The 7,614-nt window shown below is 63.4% G+C and overlaps 1 long non-coding RNA gene across 1 annotated transcript; it reads left to right on the top strand.

Moving 5' to 3' along the window:
* Positions 1–888: 888 nt before the first annotated feature.
* LOC132364052 (uncharacterized) lies at positions 889–7,248 on the top strand. Its single transcript, XR_009502684.1, has 2 exons — positions 889–1,007; positions 5,984–7,248. It is a non-coding gene; the product is annotated as an uncharacterized LOC132364052 (long non-coding RNA).
* Positions 7,249–7,614: the final 366 nt, after the last annotated feature.

Below are 7,614 nucleotides of genomic sequence, written 5' to 3'. Positions count from 1 at the left end.
CTGAGTTTTGTTCCCGGCCCCCCACCTGGGCACAGGGCCAGGCCCCAAGGCAGGGCCCCGTCCTGGGGAACAATGCCTCCGTGTTCCTCCTCCCAGTGGAGGGGAGGTCGGTGGAGGATGAGGTGGGACAGACACGCATGCAGGGAAGGAGGGAGGGATCCAGGGAGGGCCTCTCTCCCAGGGATACTCCAGGAGCTGGGGAGTTTCCCAGAGGCCCTGGGTGTGTGCCGGGAAGCCTGAGGGGGGAGGGGACCTAGACCAGGGACCACCTGGGCTGGGGTCAGAAAGTCTTCAATGGCAGCAGGAGAGGGTTGGGTAGGATAAAAGGAGGGACTTCCTGAGGCTAAAGAATGCACTGTGGAACTGGAAAGAGAGGGGATTCGCGTTTGGCAGAATCCCAGAATACCCAGGCCCATGCCCTCCCAGGGAAGGGAGGGGTCCGCGGTGGCAGTGTGACCGCCTTCCATCTCCCCTCCCCTTGTCTATGGCCTCCTGGGTTTCTCTCCCTGCCTAGGGCAGGACCTAGGCCAAGAGGAGTTTCGGAGGTGCGATGTGAATTAGGACCCCTGCTTCCGCCCTATCCCAGCAGGAAGAGCCTTCGCTGAAAAACTGGGGCTAGACCCCGAGTCCAGGACCCAGAGGGAGGAGTTGGGCTGAGTATTGGGCCCAGGAAGAGTTGGGACAAGGGAGGAGAAAGTTGGGGCTGAGTTGGGGACGGGACTGAGTTGGGGGACCGCAGAAAGAAAGTGGGGGCGGACCGGCTCCGGGGGCACATGACGGCGGCGCCCGCCCCGCCCCGCGCCCGCCCCCTGCCCGGCCGCGGGGGAGGAGACGGGGAGGTTTTAAAAGCGATTCGACCCCGCGGCGGGCCGGCCAGTGAGTGGGATGGAGCGCGGTCGGCGACCGCCCCCGGCTTGTTTCGGCCCCGCCGCCCGCCCGCCTGTGTCTCCGCCGGCCGGGCCGGGGCGGCGGCCGGAGCCCCGAGTGCCGGCTCCCTTCCCCCGTGGGTGAGTCAGGGAGGGAACCGGGAGGGAGGCGGCGGCGCCGTGGTGGCGGCGGCAACTTTTCCGCGCCGGACTCTTGGGCTGAGTGGGGGTGCGCCCGGCGGGTCCCCCGGCCCTTGGCGAGGGGGAGGGCGCCGCCCCGCGCCCCGCCGCCGGTGGCTGTGGGAGGACCGCGGGGCCCGTGTATCTGGTGGTGGTGGCGACGGAGTCCCGGGGCGCCCCCTACAGAGCGGGGGGAGGGCGGACCACCTCTACCCCGTCCCGTGGGGTCCGCCGCGGCCCCCCAACCACTCCCCCCCCAGGAGACTCCTGCGAGTGTGGTGGGGAGGACGGGTCCCAACGCGACCGGCGCAGGTCGAGGTGGGCAGGAGTTGGCCGCAGGGTGGGAGGGTATGTGCCTCGCTTGGGGTGGAGGGAATGGCCCCTGGGGGTGCATGTCTGGGCTTTGTGGGTCGGGGTCTCCCAGAATTATGTGGATGCGGGTGGGAGACAGTGGTTCAAGTTTTTGACATGTCAGTCAGTGAGTGAGGGGAAGGCCTTCCACAGAGGAGAGGGCTGGGGCCCAGCAGTACAGCCTGGGCTTAGGAGGGCTTGGGGGACCCTCTCCTCCCTTCCCACTCCTTCTGGCCCAGTGGAGAAGGGCTCATTCATAGGCAGGGGGCCAGGTTTGGGAGATTCCTGGAGGGCTGACTCCCCAGCCCTGTGTAGCTTTGGGGTCCCCGTGCCCTCGAGAGGCAGGAAGAGGGTGAAAGGACCCAGACTGAACCCCGACTCCTTCATCCTAGCCCCAGACTGACCTCTGACCCCAGCACCGGACTTGACTGCTACCAAAGCCCCCAGCCGTACACTGACTGTCCTATGCAACCCAGCCAGGCCCAGACCAGTGAGTGGCCTCTTGAATGCCTTGGAGGTGCAGTTGGCTCCCTGTCACCTGTCCCCTCTGCCCCAGCCCCAACCAGCTGCCTGTCCATGGCTGGTGGTATATGAGGGTGAGGCTGGGATGTGTGGGACCCTTGGCATGAGGGGTGTCCTCTGGCAGCCCTGCCCATGCCAGCGTGAGCTGGAGGGCAGTACCCAACAGGTGCCCAGGCTTAGAGGCGAGGTGATGTAGGACACACCCTGTCCGCTCGCCCACGCACCATGCCCGGGCCAGCCGGTGCGCATGTGTTCACATGCCGCCGTCCTGGGAAGGCATGGGCCCTAGGGCCTGGTGCCAGCTCTGTTCTAGCGCCCAGGGGGCACCCATTGCCCTCTGTCCTTGCAGGATGTCCTCTGGGAGATCCCTCAAGACCCCAGCGGGCAAGTCTTGTCTGTGGGCCTGGAGGGGGCCCTAAAATAGCTGCTAGCCTGGCTCGGGGCTGGCACGCGGAGCACATGCGTGACAGGGCGTGTCCGGGGGCGTCGGGCCTGTCTGTGCTGGCCCGGCCTCTGAGTCTCGCAGACCCTTGCTCACTGGAAAGAAAGAGCAGAGGCGGATGCTCCAGGGGTCCTCCCTGGGACCCCCCTACCAACCCCTGCCTGTTGTAAGTGGAGGCCAGATGTTCTGTGCAGGCCGCAGCTGCGGGGCAAACCCCTGTCCCATTTGCAGTCACAGGGTCACTGGCCCCATGGGTGCAGTGGGATGACCTGTTCTCCGGGGGCCCAGGTGCTGCTTTGATATACCGTAAGGCATTTTTCAGAGTTTGCCCTTCACTTTGGGAGGCTGGGTGGGGGAGCCTGTCCGAAGTGAAGGACACCGCAAGGAACCCTGGGCGGTCTGAAGAAAACTCCTTCCGGCCCCTCTCTGGGCTGGCTGGCTGGCCCTTTCCCACTTTGGATACACTTTATGCCAGGATCAGGCCTGGCTTTTCCTTAGACTTCCCGCATGATCTTGGGCCTGGTTCTGAATCCTCTGGGCCTCAGTTTCTCCATCTGTATATGGGAAGCATTGGGAAAAACGAGCGGAGAGAAGTGTGTGCTTCCCTTCCCTGTCCTGGGCCCTCACTTTCAGATCCCTTGGAGGGCACTCTGGCCACCTTCCCTCCTGCCATTGGGTGTCCTGGGTGAACACGGAGGTGTGCCTGGGGGAAGGCCAGTCCCCCGGGACGGACGTACTCGGAAGCCAGTGGGTGTGGGTGTGTGAGAATCCTTGGGCAGAGAAGGACACCGCCATGCTGGGCACAGCTGAGTCATGCTCTAGCGGCGCCTTGCCCCAGGGTGCTGGAGCTGGCGCCACCCTGGGTGTGGTCACTGAGCTGTGGCCCTGGGCAGAGCAGGCCTGGGTGGTCTGGGATGGGGTCCTGGATGGTGAGGGGCCAGGGAACTGACTTCTGAGATGCTAAGCCCCTTGGCCTCCCTCTGGCCTTGGTCAGGCGTCATCGTCCAGGACCATGGTCACCCACACCCTGAGAATACCTTGGGGAGCCAGGGAATCCTGACCTTTGGGCCTGGGAATTGTCAGGGTGCTATAGGAGGGGGACAGGGCCTGGAAGCCAGCAGCTGCCTTCAAGGCCAGTGGCCCCCAAAAGGCAGGCCAGGAGGCCAGGACAAGGATAAGGCAGAGATGGACATGGCAGTAGGGTGTACCCCTCAGTCAAGGGCCCAAAGTGTGGATGTTAGGGGTCCCCTGGGAATTCTGTCACTGGTCTGAGGGGGATTAAAGTTGAAGGCAGGGGTTGGAGCGCGGCGTGGCCGGGCACCATGGGGGCTGGGATGTGACTTGCATGGTTCCCCTATTTATAACAAGTGATTCAGTCCTCACTTACTCACCCCTTCCTGAGCCTGCCCCCCTCCCCCGAGCCCTGGGTGGGCAGCGGGGCCCACCCACTTACCAGTGCCCTGCCTTCCTCCAGCCGGGCGCCAACCTCTGAGGGCTGCCCATCGGGCCGGTTGTTATGGTGGCCACGTTGGGCTGGGGGTGAGGGGTGGGAGGCGGGTGGTCAGGCGGCACTTGGCTGGGCAGCCCAGGTTAGCGGCTGGCTCGGGGCCTGGCCTAGGGAGCCTCTGCGGAGAGTCTGGGCCCATTAGGCAAAGCGTTAGTGACAGGCTGGGAGGGCGGGCAGCAGCGGCAGGCAGGGCGGGGCCTGCAGCCCTTGGTATTTTCCGATCCCAGCTGCTCTGAGAGGGTGGAAAGTATTTGGGGACCAGGCTTGGGGGCGGTGGTGGTGGCGCCCCCGGCGGAAGCTGCCCCTGATTCATTCTTGGAGCATGGGGTTGTGGGGGGGCAGGCATTACAGAGTATGTCTCACGAGTCCACGCCCTGTCTGCAGAGCGTACTCAGACATACATCCATACATCCATCCATCCATCGGTGTGGCCTGGGGCCTGCTGTGCTCCCCGGGCCCAGGGCCCTTCCTCCCCACAATGCCTCCAGCTGCCAGGAGCTTGGCCCTCCTTGGACACCATCTCCCCAGAGCCTGAGAGACGCGCCTATGGTAACGGGGGCCCTGCTTCTGGGCACCTGCATGATGGTGCCCCCTCCGCTCGAGAACCAGGCCTTTTGCGCCTGCGGGGATGGGGAGTGGCCTTGGCCCCGGCCCGGGGCTCTGTGCAGGGGAAACCCCACAGGAAACGGGCCTGGCCAAATGGCCGCCCTTCCCGTTCTCGTCCCTGGGACACGAATGTGCTGTCTCACTTCCGGAGGCGGCCCAGGGAGGCCGGCCGCCCTGCGGGGCCTTGTCTGCTCCTGGCTGGTGCCCCTAAACCTTGAGGGAACAGGGCTGGGCTAGGGCCCGACCGTAAAGCGGGTGGCCGGCGTACATATGTGTGTATGGCGGGGCGGAGGCACAGAGCCGGACACCTCGCTCCACCTGTCTCCCAGCGGTGGCCACCGCCTACCACATCTGGACGCTGGGGTCCTACCCGTGTGCAGCGTCTTCAGTGCCGTCATCCTTCCTGTTTATGCCTGGTGAATGATGACAGAGTAGCCCCATCCTAATTACACACAGCACTCGCGGGATCCTTACCATGACATTATCCCTGCTTTGCCGATGGGGAGACGGAGGCCCAGAGAGACTGAGTGACTTGAGAGTCACCCAGCTGGGAAGCTGCGGAGCCAGGGTTCAAATGCAGCTGGACTGGCTCCAGAGTTGGGTCTCCTAACCGCAGGGCTCTCATCATATGGGAGGTCTCTGTTTACTGAACACAGGGCTGGCTTCACGGGCGTGTGACCTGTGCCATTCACAGGGTCACCCGCCACTGAGAAGGACCTGGAGCTTGGTTTCATGCTCTGCTGTCGTCTTGAAACTCTTCATTTGTGAACAAGGGGCCCCAAGTTTTCATTTTGCACTGAGTCCCACAAATTCTGTAGGTGGTCTTGGTGCCAGGTCCTTGCTAGGCAGCACTCTTGGTGAAACCTCACCATGCTATGTGGTAGAGACTCTTGGCTGCATTTTACGGATGGGGAAACTGAGGCTTGGAGGGCATTTGGGAAACTGCAGAGCTGGGATTTGCACCTCGAGCCTGGGTCCGGTGCTCTGGGGGCGTGCGTGCCTCGGGGGAGAGCTGGGCGCCCGCTGCCGGCATCCGCTCACTCTGGTGGGGCGCGGGCTGAGGCCTGAACACCAAGGAGACAGGGCCACGCGGGGTGGCCCTGGTGGTTTCCTCCTGCCCTTCAGGCTTCTAGGAAGTGGCGCCAGCTGGGGTGAGATCACTTCCTCACCCTCCTGCCCGCCACCCCCTCAGCTTCCTCTCCCCATGGCCCCAGTTAGCCTGCCCAGGGCTCAGTGGTGGGGGTGGTGAAGAAAGGGAGGGGGGACCTGGCTCTGGGAGCTCCTGCAGCCTCCTTGGCTGAAAGTGACCCTCTGGGTATCTCTACCTCTCTGGGCCTGGGAGGCATGGCTGGGGCTGGGGGTATCCAGCCTGGTGGTCTAGCTCTCTCTTTAGCTGCTGCTGCACATGGGGAAAAAGGGCTTCCCTGCAAGACCTCAAAGGATGGCAGCAAGCGGGGACCTGGAGGGCAGATGTCCTCAAATCTCATTACCTCCTTTTGTCTCTCCTAGGTGCCAGCTGCTGGCCCTGCCCGGTGCCCCCCCACCCCTGTGCCATGGCCGGCTGGGGTTCCTGGGGATGGGATTTGCTGCCTGTCACAAATCACATTGCCAGGGATTTCCAACCGACCCTGAGCCCTGCCTCTGGGGCCACCGCTGTCACTGCTTCCGCTGAGGACACTGACCCAGGGATGGGGATGGGGTGGCAGAGAGGCCTCCACCGCCTGTGTCTGGCCTGGGGAGCAGGGCTTAGCTGCTTGTGAGCAGGTCCACAGCAAGTCGTGTTCACAGTGGCTAAGTTCCGCCCCCCGGGGCCCCGCCTCCTCTGGCCCTGCCACCTCTCCCCTCCGCCTGCCTGTCCGACCTCCGGGCCTCTCTGGGCTCTGCCTCCCGTGCCTACTGAGCTGAAACACAGTTGATTTGTGCAGACTGGCTCAGTTCAGCAGGAACAGGAGTCAAGCCCCCTTGGAGTCTTCGGCCCCTGCCTTCCTTGGGTGGGCCAGTCGCTGCCTGGGAGAAGAGATGAGGACCCTGCCCTGGACCTGTGTCTGGAGGAGGAACTTGGGGACGAGTGGAGCCTGGGATGGGATGGGTGAACCCAGCTGTCTGCTGCAGGCCCCCTCCTCCAATTCTGCACTTGGGGACCCTCACACGGTCCCATCTCAGGCTGGGCTGTGTTCCCGGGGAGGATGGGTAGGCAGGCGAGTGGCCAGCCTTTCCATGAAAAAAGGAAGCCAGCTGTGTCCCCACCTGGCCGACCCTTGGCCCCTCCTCTCCCAAGCCTGGTCGGGGGATGGCTGGCTCGCATCTTCCCAGTAGTCAGTTACCCAAGAGGAAGCTGCCTTGGGCCCCCAGACCGTTAAATGCCAACTCCGGGCTTCCGGAACCAGGCTGGCCTGACCTGAACCTGCCTGGCCCCTTCTCCCTGGGCCCTGCGGCTTCCTAACTTGGGGGGGAGGAGCCATGACGCCCTCCTGGCACGTGGGGCAGGGAATGAGGTCCCTGTGGGCCCAAAGGACACAAGCAGGCCCTCTCAGTCCTTGGGTGGTCCCAGGGCATGGACGCATTGAGACTTTGTCCATCATCAGATGGAATGGGGCTCTTTTGGGGGTGAGACTGGGGAGGCAGAGTGAAGCCCCCCAGGCTGTCAGAGTTGGCTCAGTGTACCCCTGTTCCACTGGGGCAGGGGCAGACAGCAGCTTGGGGAAGTCTATGCTGTGTGTCGAGCCTGTTGTTCAATTAAATAAAAGCTGCCCCCTGCCTCATTCCTGAAGGTCTGGTGGTTTGTGATTTATTCTGGCCTCCAACCCTGGAGTTTCTGGCTTTTTGACTGGGGAGGGTTGATTGGTCTGAATTTACTGTCCTGGCATCCTGGGCTCCTGACTTCACAGGATGCCCATCCCTGCCCCACCTGCTCTGAGGAAGGTGATAATTTAGTCACATGGGTGGAAAGGGTGCCCTTGTCATGGAAAGGTGACCTTGAGGAGTGTCCTTGGGATGGGTGTTGACCCCGCATGAAACCCTGGGCTGGAGGGACTGACTTTCAGGGTTGGTGTGGTGACAGGGAGGACTGTTCTTGGAGGACTTAGATGGGATCATGATGAGGCACGCCCCACATCCAGGGCCGGGTGTGGGAGAGAATG

The sequence above is a fragment of the Balaenoptera ricei genome, chromosome 3, assembly GCF_028023285.1.
Source record: "Balaenoptera ricei isolate mBalRic1 chromosome 3, mBalRic1.hap2, whole genome shotgun sequence".
Lineage (NCBI taxonomy): Eukaryota > Metazoa > Chordata > Mammalia > Artiodactyla > Balaenopteridae > Balaenoptera > Balaenoptera ricei.
This window is presented reverse-complemented; position numbering and strand designations above follow the sequence as displayed.